Here is a 23,408-nt window from a genome sequence, read left to right on the forward strand (position 1 = left end):
ATCATGATTACCAAATACAAGTTTAATTAGGAAGTTTACACCATTAAAGGACATTGGACACAGTATCCTAAAGAGTATAAAGGATTTGGAGAAATCGCGGATGTGTGTTTATGGATAAAAATGACTTTGTGTAAACATCATTGAGACAACACGTAAGTCAAATATAAACAATCAGAGGTTAATTTAATGTCCTAAACGATTAATAAGAATCGGTACAATTGGTAAATTTGTAAAATTCGCCTTGTGTCAAGGATCTGAAAACACCACAAAGTTCTAAATGGACATAAAATTTATAACATTACGACAAACACTGACGAAGTTCATGAAATTACAAAAATATAAACATGGGATTGGCTCGGCGAATGGATTAAAATAGATTCGTGAGTACTCACCAATTTTCTTATAGGTTAGTCAGTGGACAAAAAAAACAAAAGATACACATAACGTGAGGGTACCCAAATTGCACCTACTTTGACAGTTTTTTCACCTACGTTTATTTATGATCCAGACAAAAGTTTCCATTTTGTGTTTATTTTGAAGACGTATCCTTATTTACTATATAGTTACACCAATTTTATTTTGAATCCATCTTGAATCATAGTATAGGAAAATGAGTTTGAACCGACCTCCAAACGATCCATGATTCTGTAATGAGGAGTACCCAAATTGAATCCATGCTTAAATTCACATTCTTAAAAATCGAATAATAGATGTTCTGTTTTATTTCTTCAAATATTTAGAACAATTTGACATTAGTCCATGCTTACTATTCATTGTTTTAAGAAATGGATGCTTGTAACATATTTTATTTGCTCATTTTTAAAAGATGACTTTTTGTGGGACGTCGCATGACGACATTCCGTAGATTTTACTTTTTCCAGTGAATACACCGTCTATTGATATGCAAGTTATGAACGTTTTGTGCATTTTTAAATATATCTACCTATTTAATAAGATGTGTATAATGTAAAATCATAAAATCATAAAATACAAATTGTTTAGTCTCAAAGAAAACTTGTAAGATTTCCGCTGCTATTTTTGCTGAATAGGTGCAATTTGGGTACTGTGACGTTAAATACACATAATAAAACATTCTGACAAAGTAATTCTTACTTTTAATATCCGTGTTGAAGATGACAAAACAAATCTACATAGAAAATATTACTATATGATACTGTATCAAGGAATAATAATGTATGTTTACTGAGAATACCCAAAGTACCAAAGTACCAAAGTCCTTCATCTGGTTATATACAAATGATGTTTTAAATCTAATACTGGGCGTCGTACGTCTAAATAAATTTTATTCAACAACGCCATTAACAGAACAGAACAATGAAGCTTTATGCAATACACATACAAGATTGACCCATAATCATCACAGAAAACAGATGAACGTTAAACACGCCGTGTTTTGTTGATTACTCAAAACAAAACATCCACAGATTTCACAACAGAAGTATAATTATAACCTTTTCCAAATGTTTATAACTCCGAAAAGCAAGGTGAAACGATTACCTTTAAATTATAATATATAAATAACACATAGCTGAGAGGGTGATAGAGCAGATTGTTACCCCGAGAAAACATTGTCAACTGAGGCGAAGCCAAGGTTGACATTGTCTTTTCGAGTGGTAACAATCTGCTCTATCACCCTCTCAGATATGTGTTATTTAATTTATTATACTGAATAATCTGTTATTACTGTCTATTAAATTTCAAATTCAAAGTAATAAAAATAGTCGTCTTGTACATAACAATCATTCGTATTTATTAAAGCGCACACTTGAGAAAGCGTCTCCGCGAAGGGTAATAGAGTATTTGCCATGGGATAGAGTAAATTGTCTCCCTCGTATTAACCAATAAAATCTGGCATTTTGACATGAAGTATAATAATACCAATTAATACAACAAATGTCCGACTGCTAGTGACAACCCTAAAACAATGCTAGCACCTTCATTTTTTATCGGAGTGTAGTGTAATTTACATGTCAAAGGATTACTGTTGCAATATTCCGGAAGAGGTTGAAAATGAGCGCCAATTGATAAATGATTTGCTCTTTGGAAATGTATATCGAAATAATATGGAAATTTCGAGTGTATCAATTGGGGACGTTGACCACTCTGTTTCAATCGTGTTTGAATTTAGATTAGACATGGTGACTACAGTTGACCATCCTAGTGTAAAACTCTTTTGAAAAAAAAATCGAATCTACAATACACCTCTGAAATCACCATGTGCTCTGACATATCAAATCAACTGAAATTCCTTGTTGTCAAGGAAATATAACGCAACACGTTTGAAGGACACACACACTTACACACTGGTCATATATAAATTTATGTTCCTACAGAAGGAAAAAAAGCGCTAGAGAAAAAAACACTCGTATTTCTAATTTATATTTTCTTCAATATATTAATATTCTGTCGAAGAGAACATTTTTTATCATTCGAAAATAAATAAATATATATGTATATGTGTAATGGATTGAAATCGTTTTACAAGTGAGTAGGTAAAAGAGACAATTTTGAAACCGTTATTATCTTTTATTAATGTTCTTATATATATGAACGGCCGAAAGCGCTAACAGGTATACTACCCAGGCGGTTTTCCGTTTTTAATTTCACACACATATATATATTTGACTTACATTTTTCCTTCGGATAACCAAGGGTGATACTGTGGTACAAATGTAACATCACAAATTACACATACTTATATATAAGAGTCCACTGAAAACAACCTACCAGCACAATTAATTGGTACCGGATATTTACTAGGATATTATTAACTATGATTTCCATGCCAATATATTTATTATGAAGACTTAATAAAAGTATTGTTTTAACTTGTCTCTTAACTTTTTTCACTGTTTGTAATCAAATATGCAAGAACAGATAGTATGTTCGGTACTGGATAATGGGATAATTGAAATTATTGAGTATATCATAGTGATTCTTCCATCAGTATCAATTCTTAAGCAAAATCTTTCGAAAATACTAAATATGAAACAGACATTCTATTGATTATAGTATCCCTAATTGCAAGTACTCTGGGATATATGTGATAAATAACAAACTTACTGAGTTAAAGGACGGCATCATTGATATATATTAGACCTCTCTACCAAGAAATTTGTTTTACATGCACACGTATAAAAATTGCGGTTTTTATCCAACGCAATCATAGGTTTGAACGTTGTTTTCAATTTAGACTTTTATATATATATATATATATAAACAATGATTGCGTTGGATAAAAACCGCAATTTTTATACGTGTGAATGCAAAACAAATTTCTTGGTAGAGGGGTCTAAATACAGCACAAACAACATTTTCCAAAAGACCAAAAAAAGTGAAAAAGTATATTTTAACAAAACGCATTTGACTAGCAGGTCGAACAACGGATGTACTTAAACCCTGCTGACTGCCATTGGCGATTGCCAAATAAACGGATCACAAAGATGTAACAAAATGGATCTTAACTATTAATTTAATACCAAACAGAAAACAATAAACTTGCGGAAAAGATGGTAAACCGCAAACAAAAGGTGCAAAAATTAGTACACCATATCCGGATTTCGACAATATATATAAAAATTTGCATCTTAAACCTTCATTTATTGTTGTTTTTTTTTCATTACAGAACTAGTTTGCCTCTTGATATGCTGTACATTTGTAAAACTTTTCACGTTATTGTCCCCTTAAAAATAAAAAAGAGATAATCTGTGTTCATAAGATAAAACTATTTTTGAATGATGAATTTGTAATTGTTCGCCAGTACTTTTTTCACAGTAAGTTCTATTCTTCAAATTGGCTTTAGACATTACATTATTTAGTTTTCAGATTAAATCCTTAGTTTGAATGCACCTGCCAATGCTGTCCATTGTCTTTGCAGTTACACATTAAAATAGTTCGATCCTTTTAATCTACATTTGATTACATGAGTCAATGAATAGCATAACTTATTACCGTTAAATTCTTATCATTAAAAAAACATTCTTTAAGTATTAAATTTTAGTCTTAATCTCACCAATACAAACGTGATAGTTAAGTATGTATTTAGATAGGAACTTGAAGAAGTGTTATGAAGCTTAAGGTAGAAAGTTTTTGACTGGCAAACAATTTTTGTATGAAGAATTTTCTCATATCTTCAAATTATCAATGCTTCTTGACTTAAAATTCATTGCATTTTTTTAATATTTTTTATCAATAACGATTTTTCAGGCAAAAACGAAAACTAGTCAATGATACAAAAGTCTAAGGTTAAAGACTAAAAATGGCGACCCAACTTATCAAAAGCTAAAACTACAACAACTTATAAACGATTACAAAATAAAAAGTTTTTTCACATCAAATGACATAATTTTCATACATAAAACATCCTTTGATCAAAGAATTACACCACCTTTGAGGACCAAATATTGATAAGTATATGTGAATCCTAAAGTGATTCCATTTCACGGAGTCAAAGTGATACATACATTAAAGGTAAGCATGTAACTTCCCAAACTCTTGGCTTTGTGCGTTTGCATTTGTTTTAGTTTCCTACACTTCTCCAAACTCTTATCGTTGTGTGTACACCTTTGTTTTAGTTACCTACACTTCCCCAAATCTTGGCTTTTTGCGTTTACCTTTTCTTTTAGTTTCCTGTTCTTCTCCAAACTCTTGGCTTTGTGCGTTTACCTTTGTTTTAGTTTCCTGCACTTCTCCAAACTCTTGGCTTTGTGTGTTTACCTTTGTTTTAGTTTCCTGCACTTCTCCAAACTCTTGGCTTTGTGCCTTTACCTTTGTTTTAGTTTCCTGCACTTTTCCGAACTCTTGGCTTTGTGCGTTTACCTTTATAGTTTCCTACACTTCCCAAAATCTTGGCTTTGTGCGTTAACCATTGTTTTAGTTTCTTGTACTTCTATAATCTCTTGGCTTTGTGCGTTTACATTTGTTTTAGTTTCCTACAAATCTCAAAACTCTTAGGCTTCTGGTGTTTACCTGTGTTTGAGTTTCCTTAACTTCTCTAAACTTTTCCATTTGTGCGTTTACCTTTGTTTTAGTTTCCTACACTTGGCGTTTTTTTTTATAAAAGGTAAATACAGAAAATACTTTGAACGAATTAATTAAGATGTTCTTTTGTCAATTTTTCAAAATGTGTCACTAATGTGATTGATTGATTGATTGTTGGTTGCTTAACGTTATTTCATGCATGTTCAGGACGAGAATAAAGTACTAATAAATACAATAGGTAGTTTCTGTAATAGAGGCCGATTTAGAAATTTTGGACTGCAACTGGAAAATGAAGGTATATAAGGTAGGAACAGAAGTTTTGACTTACAACAGGCCACCTACGGACCCCTTAAAGAGTTATTGCAAGGGTTTTAACGTGCAGATAGCATGGCACTCTCTGTACAGGAGGTATAGGATTTAACGTCCTCATTCCGTGCCAATAAAATGTAGCTAAATTAATAATTTATCCTGAGTATGAACTATTTGTGCTGGACATTGAGAAAGATGCAAGATATAATATGTTGTTACCAAGAACCATCCTATGGAAAGTTTGTACGAATATTGATTTCAAATACCTTGAAGTTTAATGCAATTGTTGTCTCGCCAAGCCTTTGTGTCTGTTCATTTAAACTAGAATAGTTTTGTTTTTCATTGTGACTTGAAAACACCTAGATTCATGATATATTACAGAAATAGAAATTACAGTCTAATTTAGCAAACCTATAATATGTTAAGTCTAGACATAATCAGACTACATTGACCATAAACAATAATGTAGATGCACACCAGTCATAAAGAGAAACAGACAGTGTCAAACAATTACAAGATTCATGACAATGACAGACACATTAGTAGAGGTAGTTATGCCCTTTACAGTCAGTCATCAAACGGTCATTTCCGGCTACCGTTAGCGTCAAATCGGTTACAATTTTATCGTAATTCGTCAAAATATCCTTATCGTGATTCGTCAGAGGTCTCAAATAATTATTCATTACCGTTATTTTTGCAAAGAAATTAACGTGATTCGTCAAAATCAGTCGATTTTTTTATCGTCATAAAGAAAATGCACATTTTATCGTCACGGGTAGTAACCTCGTCATATCGAGAAGCGTTTAGTACAGTGATTTTGTCATAGTTTGGTTAAGATGAACATGGTTGTGTTAAGTTACTTCCCCGAACGATTGCATCAGTTCTATTCAAACGAGCAAATAAAAAGCAAATAAGATGTTTTAATTTGCATTGTTAGTCAAACGATCTACATTGGAATTGTAATTTTCAAGAAACTAACGCAGAATAAGCAAACTATCGAAATTGCTATGGTTTGGTTAAGTTATGACATGGTTCGGTTAAGTGTCAAGAAATTCGTCATGGTTTTGATCAAGTTTGTCATGGTTTAGATCCAAATTAATATGTATGTGTTTCAGCTCAATATTGATAGTTTGTTTGAAAACGCTTGTAATTAAACGAAGTTACACAATTTACCAACTGACTAAGAAGAAAAAAGGCCTTTAAAACCAAAATTCGATGCTGTAATTGGCAAAGCGTACATTAAGCAATCTAACTGTTCGTGACTTGTCTGTGTATGCAAATCGTACTACTACGAGTCTTGTAAAAGAATTAGGAATAAATGAGCACTCACGTAATCCCACATACAAAAACATCATTTGACAAGGATGAGATTTTGGTGATTCATAAGTCCTTAATAGCTTCAATGAACATTACTTTGAGCAGCAAATCGGAAGACTTAACTTGTTTGTATTGGATACCTAAGCTTCACAAAATTCCATACAAACGGCCGTACATTGCCAGCTCATCTGCATGTTCGACGAAAGAATTGTCCATTAGATTGACAAAGATTCTTTCCTCAATGAAAGAGGGTTTTCAGAAATACCATGAAACTGTTTACTCGCGTAGTGGTATTAACCATATATATATATGGAGTTAAAAAAAAACTCTTAAAGAACTTCTGAATAAATGTAAATCTCGATATTTCTCTGAAATTAGTTCTATCAAAATGTTTAATTTTTCAACCCTGTGTACCACCATTCCGTAAGTGTCACTGAAAAATCGTCTAAAAGAAATAATTTAAATCTACAATGCTTTTCAACATAAAAATGGTAGTGCACGCTATACATTTATCACTGTTGGATACCATACGGCATATTTTGTTAATAGTGAATAAAAAAATAAAACATGCTACACAGAGGAACAAGTGACCAGTATGCTGGAGTTTCTTATTGACAACATATTTGTTGAATTTGGAGGTAGACTTTGTCACCAAATTGTAGGCATTTCTAAACTGTGCGGCAGCGACCTCTTCTTATCTTCCAATTAGTCGGAGTTCCTTCAGACATTTGTAAATAACAAGAAGATCAAAGAAGCCAGATTATTTAATTTCACATTCATATATATTGTTCTTTCCATTAACAATCCAGACTTTTCTGATTAAATTCCATTAATATATCCCCAAGAACTAGAAATTAAAGGAACACAACAGACACGGCTTCCTCTGCCTCATATTTAGACTTATACCTCGAATTTGACATGAGCGGTCATCTTAGTACCAGAATCTATGACAAACGAAACGATTTTAATTTTAAAATTATCAGTTTCTTTAACCTTAGTAGCAATATACCAACTTCTCCTGCATATGGGATATACATTTCCCAACTCATTCGTTATTCAAGAGCTTGCAGATACTACTTAAGACTTTGTAAACCGTCACCAGTGTCTGAGCAGAAAGTTGATGAACCAGTGGTACATATATGTCAAAGAACGTCTCGTCCTTTTTCCAAAAAAAGTTCATCGGAAGACCTTGTGGGTAAATATTCCCTTTCAACTTCACAAATAATAAACGATGGTCTTTAAGTAAACATTCTAAGTACTGACATTGTTTGTCACCTTAATGCCGTGTTATGGTACTCTTTTATGTGTCTTTGTTATTATATTATTACTTTAACTGTTTAGTCTATTTTTGGCCCAAACCATTTGACGTGGCTCGGTTCTTATACATCCCGTGATTGTGTTATTGTGCTATGGTAAATTTTTGTATTCTTGTCTTTCGTTATTGCTTATGTGCTTTGTCTATATGCCTTTTTGTTTTTCTTTGTTGAAATATTTGTTTTGTTTTTATAGTGACTAAGATTATAACACAATGTTGCCTGCTGTACCCTTATTTTTTGACATTTTTGCCTATTATGTCTGTTTTGTTCGCACATCGTCGTCAATATAATGGAATTTTATGCGACTGTCATACATGTGAGAGGTTAAGCTGGTTATAAAACCAGGTTTAATCCACCATTTTCTACAGAAAAAAATGTATGTACCAAGTCAGGAATATGTCAGTTGTTATCCATTCGTTTGATGTGTTTCAATTTTTAGTTTTGCTATTTGATTCGGGACTTTCCGTTTAGAATTTTCTTCAAAGTCCCGTATTTTTGTTATTTTGCTTTTATAATTCAAATAGTCACTGCTCTTTTAAACTAACTTTTGAGATAATAATTACAAAAACAGAAAGAGCTGCTTCTTTTTCACATAGATTATTTTCTCCGTATGTCCATGATTGACTCTGTCGATGATATCGTGAGCGGCATCACTTGTAAAATTTGTAAAAACTATTAGTAAAATTGAAATAAAAAAAAAATTCACACAAGTTCAGAATTTAGATATATGAAAAATCACAATTCCGAATTAGAATGAAGCCGATTTAATGTCAACTTTTATCAATTATTATTAAGAACGAATAAAAATGATTATATTTTTGTAATATTGTATTATAATAATACATTGGTTTTCTCATTTAAATTTTTTTTACATATAATTTTGTCGGAGCCTTTTATGGCTTGCTAAAAGGTATGGATTTTGTTCATTGTTGAAGGCCGTACGACGACATATAGTTGCTTACATCTACGTCATATTGGTCTCGGGTGGATAGTTATCTCATTGGCAATCAGATTACATGTACTTAATATATATAATACTACATTGAATGTGCGTATATATGTCCTTTTGTATTCCAAATAAAACGATTTAAAAAAGAGTATTTCAATATATATAATGTCTGTTTATTTTGATCGTTACTCTTCCTTTATTCACGAATAGAATGACATAACTGAACCATGTTCAACATGAAATAAACCATGACACGAATGAACCAAACCATGACACCGAATATTCTGTAATCTCAAATTGTGTGCACTAGGGGCTGTTTTTCTGGAAAATTGACAGCAGTTTTATATCATAACAAAATATGTGATGTAGCAGACAGTAAGCAAACCACTTTTCTTTATGCATTAGAAACGAATCAGAACTTTTAAATTTTGACATACGCAAGCATTATTCTGTGTCAAATTAATAACTATATGATACAAATTTTGATGTACTAACATATTAGCTATAAACAAAGATACTTACCAGCTTGAATTTGTTGTCATTAGTTCCTTTAACAAACTATTCGAATGTTTATATTTTGACACTGTTTGTCATCAAAAACACTTAACACAACCATGTTCATCTTAACCAAACTATGACAAAATCACTGTACTAAACGCTTTTCGATATGACGAGGTTACTACCCGTGATCGTCATGCACCAAAAACTACCATTAACGTCATTTGGCAAGATTTTTTTACCGTTATTCGTCATGAAGTTACCCCCATTACGACCCACATAAGTACGTGGAAAATTTACATAATACACCCGAATACTGAACGGTCAAAGCTTAATGTACATATATTTAAACAGTGCAAAACACATAAATTAAAAACATCCCAAACAATATTTTTAACTAATTTTAAAGATAACAGAAAAAAATTAAATGAAATATATGTTTTGTTATTTTTTCAATTATTTTAAAACTACAAACCCTGTAAAGTAACGTTCTAACACTGTCGGCTTTATAATATAATTGTACAGCAATGAAAAAATTATGGTAACAACAAAATGTTGTTTAATGCGCATAAAATGTACTATTTAAATAGCGACAACACGGTCTTGTATAACAACAGGGTAATTACATTAGCACCACGTGTTGTTTTTTTTTCGAATGCCATCAAACAGATTTAGCGTTTTTATTTTCATTGATCAAGACCAAACTTGGTAGTGGTGATTTTTTGTACGATCCAGAGCAAGTTATACTTTTATTAGACTTGCCAAATCAATATGGTTGCCAAAAAGTTTCAGATAATAATGTTAATTATATAGAGTGATTAGTTCTCAGGCGAGTAGCAACCCGTACGCAAAAACGCAGTTTCGTTCACATAGAAAATTTGACAAAAATAAAAATATGGACTTCTTTATGATAACTAAGTAAGCTTTGTCTGGTATTGTCCTGGAAACTTCGAGTTGATCATACCAATATTGTAAAACTACTTGCTAAAGAATGTAATTTACATGACCGACTTACTTATCTTTATAGTGTAAAACAAAAGAGTGTTTTCATACAAATGATAATAATTGTTCTTGATTTTCGTCATAAAGGATTTTGAGTTCCATATCAAAGCTACAGTCGTAGGTCAAAATGTTTCACCTTTCGAAAATTCCCATATTATTTCATATAAAAACACATTTTTATAAAAATTCTATTGAAGATATTACTTTTCCATTTTTTTTCGTTTTCATTATATACAGAAATGTCTGCACTTTCTTGCAATAATCATATATTTATGATTTATATTTTTAGAAAAATCACTGTTTAAAGAGAAAAATGAATTTCTGTACCAAAAAAAGTCATATAGTTATATAGGGAAAAGTTGCACCTAATTTCGATATTTGTATACAAATAATGATTTCACAGTAATGACATGCCATAAAAATATTTTGTAATAACCATAACCACTTGTAGACATTTGTGAGTTTAACATTAAAAAATTTCAGCAAAATCGGACCTCAAATAAGTTTTTGACAATGTTTTTAAAACATTAGTTTTTATATGAAATAATAGGGGAATTTACGAATGGTGAAACACTTTTGACCTAAGACTGTACACTTATATTTTTCTCTAAAAAAAAATCCACGTAATTTTAATTGGAACATAGGCGGCTTTAATTCTATTCCTCCTAATGCATGTAACAGCTTCAGGACTACAAATAATTCCTACTTCCGGGGGCATTCAATATTGAAAACTGTAGTTAATAAAATACACGCACGCACTCGCTCATACATTTATTCCTTCACATCTAATGAAGTGAATATTTTTTTCCACTCGTATCCCGTTTTCACTCCGAAAGTAAATATTTGATAACGTCTGTTACAGATACATGCATGTATATGCCACACGCACTTCATAAGTTGATCAAATATATGTCTAGTAAAAAGGTATTTTAATATTTCTATTTTCTAATTCAATAAATAATTATAAGGTGCGGAGAGGAGCAGGTGTTTGTACAGATATGTATTAGCATAATTACGCGAAAATTATTACCTTGTTGAAAATGTAGTTACATGTACTTATCAAGATTTTATTTTCTTTCAAATGTTTTGCAGATTTTAACATTTACTATATTTACTTATTATTGTCTTAATTCATAGTCTTAAACATTTTTCAAAAATCAAACTCATAAGTCCAACTGACAATGCCATGGCAAAAAAACGAAAAACGAAAAACGACCAAAAGACACCAGTTATATATCTTATAATTTATTTGATTACTTTTCATTGGGTCATAATTAGTTTATGATTCGCTTGTTATCAGTACCTCTCGGTAAGTGTCCTATTTTAAAGTTTTTGAAAACTGAACAGTATCGAATGGATAAATATTGCAATGGTAAAATCTACGTGAAATCATCACTTGATTTGTATAAATTGTTTAAATTCAATTATGAGGTAAATGTGCTTGTCATTCTATTTTGCCATGACTACAACTATACAGATAGAAATCGACATTATGCAAGTGCACGTATACATGTACATGTAAAAGACTTTGACTGATAATATTATTTAACTGAATGAAGTTTTTGAGGATTAATTGTTTATATTTCACCATATATAAACACCAACGTTTTCCAACATTAGGTTGTGAGCAAAACATTTGAAGAAACAGGAACAGAGATGGTTGCACGGAAGGGTTTATTGGGGCCAATAAAGGTGCAAAGAAGCTCTGATATAAATGATGCAACATTCTGCGTTCCAACATATAGGATGACTACTTACACCGTCAGAGTATGGAGTTCATGTAGAGGTGTTTGGATGGGGTTTGTGTTGTTCAATCTTTAGTTCTATGGGCAGTATGTTGTGGATTGTTGATTGTCTTTTTTGTCTGTTTTTATTGGCTTATTATATATATATATAATATATACAAGTCTAAATTGAAAACAACGTTCAAACCTATGATAGCGTTGGATAAAAATCGCAATTTTTATACGTGTGCATGCAAAACAAATTTCTTGGTAGAGGGGTCTAAATACAGCACAAACAACATTTTCCAAAAGACCAAAAAAGTGAAAAGGTATATTTTAACAAAACGCATTTGACTAGCAGGTCGAACAATGGATGTTCTTGAACACTGCTGACTGCCATGGCGATTGCCAAATAAACAGATCACCAGATGTAACAAAATGGATCTTAATTATTAATTTAATACAAAAAAAACATCAACATCAACGTTTATTGTTTACTGACATTATAACATTATTAATGTCTATAAAATTATTGAAAAATCAACGAAGTATATAATGTCAGTAAACAATAAACGTTGATGTTGATGTTTTTTTTATTCAATATCGCAACCATTACATTTTTTTGTAAAATTTTGCACAAAAGGAAATCCACACTTAAAAAAAAGTATATGTACCTGAAACACAATACATAGCTCAACTTCTTACATAGTTTTTATATTGGTTAATACATTTCTGTGTGTTCATCTTTTAAGAAACAAATACTCAATACTCGCCATAATCTTTCAAAATTGCAGTTGTAGTCGTCTTTAAGCATTCAGATTTTCGTCACACATGCAAAAAAAACCGACAAATTGTTCTTATAAAGCTGTTATGCAATAATTGTTAGTAAAGATTGGAAACGTTTTGAAACGGACCCTAGTGCTGAATAAGGTACTTTTTAGCTCACCTGACCCGAAAGACAAGATCTACAAATAAGCCGAACTTCTGAAATCATTGCTTGACACCTTTAAGTTATATGAATTATTACCCTTTAAGTTATACGACTGTTTTTACCCATTTTTTGTTATATGGTCTATTCTTTTGAAACTGTAATTGATATACAGACACTTTAAATAGCAAAAATGTCTATATTAAAGAAATCCTGGGTTGTCTCTTTATAGGAGTTATTACCCTTAATTAACTGATAATTTTTGTATATGCCTATCATATTCAAAACTATAATAGATAGATAGTAATATAAATAGCAAACAAGACCTACGAATGAGTCGACATGGCAATCAACTCCTTCTGGAGTTTTTGGCCCTAAATGGCGATTTATCTTCCATGATTTTGCCATTTTGTCTATTATCTTGAAAACTGTAATGTATCAGTAGAAACTTTAAAGCAAAAAAAAAAAAATAAATAAATCAGCAGAACAATGTCTAAAAATACGTCAACATTACCACAATTGTCAGCCAACTCTTTATAGGAGTTATTGCCATTTAATAATGATGATTTTTCTAGAGCCATTTTTTTATATTATGAGAAAACTTCGGTGGATCAAGAAAACTGTAAACAGCAAAAATGATCAACCTAGCCGAAATCGTCTGTCAGTTATTGCCCTTAAATGACAATGTTTGCCCTTTTTTCTTTTTGGACAAAAATTGTAGAAGATAAAGAGAAACTGTAAACAGTAAAAAGGATCAGCAGAAAACAATCACTCATAAAGATATTTTAGTCATGAATTATATTCTAGTCCACAATGCTGGAGAATGACCTTGTTGAAGATGTACATAGATCCAGGTGAGCAACACAGGCTTTTTGGAGCCTCTAGTTATTCAATAAGCGTTTTTTCTGAATCCCAACTATAGTTTATTACAAATAATCGGTTTTCCTTTTCTAAATAAAAGTAAGTGTCTTTCCTATTTTGTTGATCTTTGGCTTTTACGAGATGAAATTCGGGACTACCCTTCATATTCCGTAAAACTGTCTTCCCTCTTGCTAAGATTGATTGATTGATTGTTGGTTGCTTAACGTCCAGTGGCAATTATTTCATGCATGTTCAGGACGAGAACAAATTAACAATAAATACAATAGGTATAGGTCTTGTAATAGAGGCCGTCCGGGACGAAGGTCGGGGAAATTCCGACTGCCTCTTGTTAAGATTAACGCTTCTTCTATTTTTGAAATGCATGAAATCTGTTTTATAAGAACGTTCAAAATTATCTCTTATTTTTATGGACAGATGTTTTAAGCACATGTGCACATGTTATTCCTTCAATTATGTGGGTTGGTGTGACATTGGATTATTTTAAACAATTATTCTAGCTTACAATTCCGATAAGTAAAAGGTATTTGATATTTATAATTCACTCTAGTGTGATAATAATATTAAAAACAAATTGTTTACTTGTATAAATGTATAAATATACGTCATACAGTTTTGTGATTCTTAGTTATACGTCACATAATTCTAAAAGATTTTACGTCACAAACTTCAATATATATTCAAGTTCTAGTTTTACATCACACCTTTTTACATATCCGATACATTCTTTTCCATTGTTTTTGCCGATCATCAAAAATGGATAAAACACACTTAGTAAACCGCAAACTATGAAAAGATTTTTTTCTTCATACCAAATTTTGGTTAAATTTTCCTTTAAAACAACTTTAAATTTTAAAGTGATAAAAAATACTTCTGATCTTCGAGTTAATACACCAATTCAATTTTAATCGGGCGATACACATTGCGAAAATATTTTTGAAAAAGCGAAAAAAATTGGATTAGCACAGTAGTGCATTGTTTGAAAATGTTTGGGTCAATACCAGAAACAGTAAAGGATATTTTATAGATAGTTGTTATATCACTGAATTTATATCTTTACATGACAAAAAATATGCTGTTGCTTACATGAGGGGGAAAAGGAGGGGGGGGGGCTTATATCTACGTCATTTGGTCTCATTATACCACATCTTCTTACAATATTTCTTTTTACATTTTCATAAGAAGGAAAGTTTTATAAAGATAAATCATAATTTATATTGTACGAAGTATATTTAGTGCAACGAAATTTTTCTGTAAAAAATAAATATCCGGAAACATAATTTATGTGAAAATAAGACAGTTCCATATTATAGATTACACGACAAAAGATGATATGTGTCTTGTTTGTTTGTTTGAAACGATGATATACGTGCTTGGGTGTGTTAAAAGGTAATATAAGCGCTTATGTGTGTGTGTGGTTTTTTCCTCCATTTTCTTTTGTGCTACATCATCCTGCTTACGAAGGAAATTGCAATAAACCATTATGAAAGCTTTATTATATTAAATATGGTCATCATGTATGGTCTTTTTCTCCGGAATAAGGCTACTTTCATTTAATTTAAAAAATCTTCACAATTTTCTAGAAAATGATAGAAATCAAGTAGTAAATAGCTGATCCCATTAAGTCAAACAACTGCAACAGCTTGTATGGTCCAAGTTGGAAAATAAATTCTTAATTACATTCCCTGACATTCGGGAACAAATTTACACAAATTTAAAAGCTATTGTATAAAATGTGACTTTACTTAAATGTCAGATTATATTGATATATAGATTGTATGATATTATTCACATGTCATTGACTATAATAATGAATAAATGATTACAAGATCACATAAAGAACTGATGCAATGTATATACAAGAATATATTCTTAACGAAAACATCATTCCGAATGTGATTTAAAAATCGCTTTCGGATGTTTACGTCGAAATCCTATTTATGTTTCTAGTAAATATGTCTAATACAATGAAATATTGAAACTAGTTTATTGATATTTTTTAGGTTTATTTGTTAGATATGAATATTTGGATTATGATCGAAGAAACTAGTTACTCTACTTTTTAATTAAATAGGATTTACTTATAACATTTGTATTTTTTTAGTTTTGAGCTCAGTTCTTTTTGTATTTACGCACATAAAGAAAATAGTTCATATTCCATACATTTCACACAAATTTTTTTTAATTGTATTTTATTTATAAAACGAATATAACAAGAAATAATAAAATCTTTCTTTTGAATTAACAGGCTAATCGATAAAGGTTATGATGATACTGCTAAATAGGATAAAGATGTATGATCCTCGTTGTACATTGGAAAATGTAAACCTCGTTGCTAAACGAGTTTTCTTCTTTATTTGTTTGCTTTAAATTTTATTCTGTTTTATTTCTGTTTTGTTTATCTGGTTTTATTTTCGGTGCATTTTTCTATTTTTTTTTCTTGCTTCTATAATTTAACTATATTTAAGCATGTACAGCTCTTAAGAAGAAAGACAAAAACTTTATTTTCATAGCAGCACGCGAATTTTCCCATAGAAGTCGCAAGACAAAAAATCTATTTGTTTATTCATTTTTCATAACGTTTGTTGAGAATAGACGTAGTCTTCAATTTCCATAAAACTTTCATATATTTTCATTGTTGTATAAAGAGAATAAATTCGTGGTGTCAAAAGCAGTTTTTTACCAGTCTCATTTCACGTTTAAAATACATATAGTCTTATCTGCAAAGGAACTGGCGACGGTGGTGTGTTGCTTCGATTATTTTCCATTTAGTCTTAATAACATTTTTTGAAATATTTGTACTTCTTTGTCATAATCCCGTTTAGGCATAGTACTGTTGTTGTTTGAAATATCTATGCTGCACATTAGTTTTCATAGCCCATTAATCTATTTTACAGCAGTTCTTATAACAAAAATCACATCAAATAAAGAATGAAGGAATTTGTATAAAGACAACCAATTTCATATGCAAATAAGAAAGCCATGGGACAACCAAAAACTACAAGAAGAAAAAGGCAGATTGTCTGATTAAATAATGAAAACCCCTCCCTCCCTCCAAAAAACTCCAACCCATTTTTTTTTTACTAACTGTTATTGATTACTATTTGTTTCTACAAAAATATATATAGAGGATATCGATATTCAGGAGTATGCTGACATTAGATATCTATGAGTAAGCTGACATTAGATATTTATGAGTAAGCTGACATTAGGACCCGCTTGATGTTCCTGTCTCGTGTAGCGGATTTCGATATTTATGAGAAAGCTGATATAAGGTGCCGCCTCGTCTTCCTGTCAGATGTAGAGGATATTGATATCCAGGAGTTAGCTGACATAAGAACCCACCTGATCTTCCTATCAGATGTAGAGGATATCGATATCTAGGAGAAAGCTGACATTAGGACCCGTCTGATCTTCCTGTAAGATGTAGAGGATATCAATGCTCAGGAGTTAGATGACATTAGGACTCACCTGATCTTCCAGTAAGATGTATTGATATTTATAATTCACTCTAGTGTGATAATAATATTAAAAACAAATTGTTTACTTGTATAAATGTATAAATATACGTCATACAGTTTTATGATTCTTAGTTATACGTCACATAATTCTAAAAGATTTTACGTCACAAACTTCAATATATATTCAAGTTCTAGTTTTACGTCACACCTTTTTACACATCCGATGCATTTTTTTCATTGTTTTTGCCGATCATCATTCAAAAATGGACAAAACACACTTGGAAAGCTGACATTATGACCCGTATGATCTTCCTGTAAGATGTAGAGGATATCAATGCTCAGGAGTTAGATGACATTAGGACTCACCTGATCTTCCCGTAAGATGTAGAGAATATCGATATCTAGGAGTAAACTGACATAAGGAACCACCTGATGTTCCTGTTAGATGTAGAGAATATCGATTTCCCTGAGTAAGCTGACATAAGAACCCGCCAAATCTCCCTGTCAGATGAAGAGGATATCAGTATTAAGAAATAAGCTGATATTAGGACTCGCCTGATATTCCTGTCAGATGTAGAGAATATCGATATCCAGAAGTAAGCTGACAATAGGACCAGCCTGATATTTCTTTCCTTATGTTAGCTTGCTCCTGGATATCAATATTCTCTACATCTGGCAGACATATCAGGCAGGTCATCCTATACATCTGACAGGAAGGTCAGGGTGATCCTTATATCAGCTTACTCCTGAATATCGATATCCTCTAAATCTTACAGGAAGATCAGATGTGTCCTTATGTCAGTTTATACCTGAGTATTGACATCCTCTAAATCTGACTGGGAGAAAAGGCAAGTCCTAATATTATGTCCTAATGTCAGGTCCTAATGTCAACTTACTCCTGAATATCGATACCCTCTACATCTAACAGGAAGATCAGACGAGTTCTTATGATAGTTTACTCCTTAATATCGATATTCTCTACATCTGGCAGGTAGATCAGGTTGATCCCAAATCAGGGTTCTTATGTCAGCTTACCACTGAATATTGATATCCTATCAATCTGACAAAATAATCAAGTGGGTCCTTATGTCAGTTAATAGGACAATCCGGCGAGTCTTAATGTTACTTTACTCATTAATATCAATAGTATCTACACAAGACAGGACGATTCGGCGAGTCCTAATGTTTTCGTACTCCTTAATATTGATATCCTGTTCATCTGACAGGGAGATTTGGCGGGTTCTTATGTCGGCTTACTCAGGGAAATCGATATTCTCTACATCTGACAGAAATATCAGGCTGGTCCTATTGTCAGCTTACTTCTGGATATCGATATTCTCTACATCTGACAGGAATATCAGGCGAGTCCTAATGTCAGCTTATTTCTTAATATTGATATCCTTTACATCTGACAGGGAGATTTGGCTGCTTCTTATGTCAGCTTACTCAGGGTAATCGATATTCTCTACATCTAACAGGAATATCAGGTGGTTCCTTATGTCAGTTTACTCCTAGATATCGATATTCTCTACATCTTACGGGAAGATCAGACGAGTCCTAATGTCATCTAACACCTGAGTATTGATATCCCTACATCTTACAGGAAGATCAAACGGGTCCGAATGTCAGCTTTCTCCTAGATGTCGATATCCTCTACAACTGACAGGAAGATCAGATGGGTTTTAATGTCAGCTTACTCCTGGATATCAATATCCTCTTCATTTGACAGGAAGACAATGCAGTACCTAATTTCAGCTTACTCATAAATATCGAAATCTTCTACATGAGACAGAAACATCAGACTGGTCCCAATATCAGCCTACTGCTGAGTAGCGATATCCTCTACATCTGACGAGAAGATAATGTAGGTCCTTGTGTCAACTTACCCCTGAATATTGATATCTTCTACATCTGATAAAAATATCAGACGAGTCTTAATGTCAGCTTACTCTGGAATGTCGATATCCTCTACATCTCAAAAGAAGATCAGGCGAGTCAAAATGTCAGCTTAAGAATCGATATTATCTACATCTGACAGGAAAAGTAGGCAGATCCAAATTTCAACTTACACGTGAGTATCGATATCCTCTTTATCTGACAGGACGATCAAGTGGGTTTTAATATTAGTTTACTCCTGACTATCGATATCCTCTACATCTAACAGGAATATCAGACGAGTCCTTATGTCAGCTTACTCTGGAATGTCGATATCCTCTACATCTCAAAAGAAGATCAGGCGAGTCAAAATGTCAGCTTAAGAATCGATATTATCTACATCTGACAGGAAAAGTAGGCAGATCCAAATTTCAACTTACACGTGAGTATCGATATCCTCTTTATCTGACAGGACGATCAAGTGGGTTTTAATATTAGTTTACTCCTGACTATCGATATCCTCTACATCTGACAGGAAGATCAGACAAGTCTTAATGTCAGCTTACTCCTTAAGGTCGATATCCTTTACATCTGACAGGAACATCAAGCGGGTCCTAATGTCAGCTTACTCCTTGAGTATCGATATCATTTACATCTGACAGGAAAATCAGGCGAGTCCTAATGTTATCTTACTCCTTTATATTGATATCCTCTACACATGACAGAGAGATAATGTCAGCTTACTCCTGAATATCGATATCCTCTTCACCTGACTGGAATAAAAGGCGAGTCCTAATATCAGCTTAATCATAAATATCAATATCCTTTTCATCTGACAGGAAGATGTCCTAATATTTACGTAGAAGATAAGGTTGGTCCTTAATCAGTGTCCTTATGTCAGCTTACTTCTGAATATCGATATCATCTACATCTTACAAAAAGATCAAGTTGGTACTTATGTCAGCTTACTCCTGACTATCGATATCATTTACATCTGACAGGAAAATCAGTTGAGTCTTATGTTATCTTACTCCTTTATATCGATATCCTCTACATCTGAGAAGACGATCAGGTGAGTCCTCATGTTATCCTACTCCTTAAAATTGATATCCTCTACATCTGGCAGGGAGATTAGACTGGTCCTAATGTCAAGTTACTCATGAATATCGATATCTTCTGAATATGACAGAAAGATCAGAGAAGTCATAATGTCTGCATACTCCTGAATATTAAAATCCTCTTCATCTTACCGGAATATCAGGCAGGTCATAATTTAAGCTTACTCCCGAATATTAATATCCTCTATCTATGACAGGAAGATCAGGTGAGTTCTCATGCTAGCTTACTTCTGAATATCGATATCCTATACATCTGACAGGAAGGTCAGGGTGGTCCCTCTATCAGCTTACTCCTGAATATCGATATCCTCTACATCTTACAGTAAGATCAGATGGGTCCTAATGTCAGCTTACACCTGAGTATTGATATCTTCTACATCTGACAGGGAGATAAGGCAAGTCTTAATATTATGTCCTAATGTCAACTTACTCCTGAATGTCGAAACCCTCTACATCTGACAGGAAGATCAGACGAGTTCTTATGATAGCTTTGAGTATCGATATCATTTACATCTGACAGGAAAATCAGGCGAGTCCTAATTTTATGTTATTCCTTTATATTGATATCCTCTACACATGACAGGGAGATAATGTCAGATTACTCCTGAATATTGATATCCTCTATTTCTCACTAGAATATCAGACGACTCCTAAGGCCAGTTTACTCCTGAATATCGATATCCTCTTCATCTGACAGGAATATAAGGCGAGTCCTAATATCAGCTTAATCATAATTATCGATATTCTCTTCATCTGACAGGAAGATGTCCTAATGATAGCGTAGAAGATAAGGTTGGTTCCAAATCAGTGTCCTTGTGTCAGCTTACTTCTGAGTATCGATAATCTCTACATCTGACAAAAAGATCAAGCAGGTACTTATGTCAGCTTACTCATGACTATCGATATCATTTACATCTGACAGGAAAATCAGGCGAGTCCTAATGTTATCTTACTTCTTTATATCGATATCCTCTATATCTCAGAAGACGATCAGGTGAGTCCTCATTTTATCCTACTCCTTTATATTGATATCCTCTACATCTGGCAGGGAGATTAGACTGCTCCTTATGTCAAGTTATCCTTGAATATCGGTATCCTCTAAATCTGACAGGAAGATCAGGCGAGTCCTAATGTCTGCCTACTCCTGAATATTGAAATCCTCTTCATCTAACAGGAATATCAGATGGGTCCTAATGTTAGCTTATTCCTGGATATCAATATTCTCTACATCTGGCAGACATATCAGGCAGGTCATAATTTAAGCTTACTCCCGAGTATCAATATCCTCTTTATATTACAGGAAGATCAGATGAATTATAATGCTAGCTTACTTCTGAATATCGATATCATATATTTCTGACAGGAAGGTCAGGGTGGTCCTTTTATCAGCTTACTCCTGAATATCGATATCCTCTACATCTTACAGAAAGATCAGATGGGTCCTAATGTCAGCTTACACCTGAGTATTGATTTCCTCTACATCTGACACGGAGATAAGGAAAGTCCTAATATTATGTCCTAATGTAAGGTCCTAATGTCAACTTACTCCTGAATGTCGATACCCTCTACATCTGACAGGAAGATCAGACGATTTCTTATGATAGCTTACTCCTTAATATCGATATCCTCTACATCTGGCAGGAAGATCAGGTTAATCCCAAATCAGGGTCCTAATGTCAGCTTACCACAAAATATTGATATCTTCTCAATCTGACAAAATAATCAAGTGGGTTATGTCAGCCTACTCTTGACTATCGATATTCTCTACATCTGATAGGACAATCCGGCGAGTCCTTATGTTACTTTAGTCATTTATATCGATAGTATTCTACATATGACTGGACGATTCGGCGAGTCCTGATATTTTCTTACTCATGGGTCAGGACACGCCAAATCTCCCTGTCAGATAAAGATGATATCAATATTAAGAAATAAGCTGACATTAGGACTCGCCTGGTATTCCTGTCAGATGTAGAGAATATCGATATCCAGGAGTAAGCCAACAATAGGACCAGTTTGATATTCCTGTCAGATGTAGAGAATATCGATTTCCCTGAGTAAGCTGACATGAGAACCCCCCAAATCTCCCTGTCTGATGAAGAGGATATCAATATATAGGAGTAAGAAAACATTAGGACTCGCCGAATTGTCCTGTCATAAGTAGATACTATCGATATAGATGAGTAAAGTAACATTATGACTAGCCGGATTGTCCTGTCAGATGTAGAGAATATCGATAGCCTGGAGTAAGCTGACATAAGGACCCACTTGATTATTTTGTCAGATTGAGAGGATATCAATAATCAGTGGTAAGCTGACATAAGGACCCTGATATTGGATCACCTGATCTTCCTGCCAGATGAAGAGGATATCGATATAAAGGAGTAAGCTATCATAAGAACTCGTCTGATCTTCCTGTCAGATGAAGAGTGTATCGACATTCAGGAGTAAGTTGACATTAGGACCTGACATTAGGATATAATATTAGGACTTGCCTTATCTCCCAGTAAGATGTAGAGGATATCAATACTCAGGTGTAAGCTGACATTAGGACCCATCTGATCTTCCTGTAAGATGTAGAGGATATCGATATTCAGGAGAAAGCTGATATAAGGACCACCCTGACCTTCCTGTCAGATGTATGGGATATCGATATTCAGAAGTAAGCTAGCATTAGAACTCACCTGATCTTGCTGTTATTTATAGAGGATATTGATACTCAGGAGTAAGCTTAAATTATGACCTGCCTGATATGTCTGTCAGATGTAAGGAATATTGATATCAAGGAGTAAGCTAACATTAGGACCCATCTGATATTCCTGTCAGATGAAGAGGATATCAATATTCAGGAGTAAGCAGACATTAGATTCGCCTGATCTTCCTCTCAGATTTAGAGGATACCGATATTCAAGAGTAACTTGACATTAGGAACAGTCTAAACTCCCTGCCAGATGTAGAGGATATCGATATAAAGGAGTAAGATAACATTAGGACTCGCCTGAATATCCTGTCAGATGTAAATGATATCGAT

The sequence above is a fragment of the Mytilus californianus genome, unplaced genomic scaffold (genome assembly GCF_021869535.1).
Source record: "Mytilus californianus isolate M0D057914Y unplaced genomic scaffold, xbMytCali1.0.p SCAF_5, whole genome shotgun sequence".
NCBI lineage: Eukaryota > Metazoa > Mollusca > Bivalvia > Mytilida > Mytilidae > Mytilus > Mytilus californianus.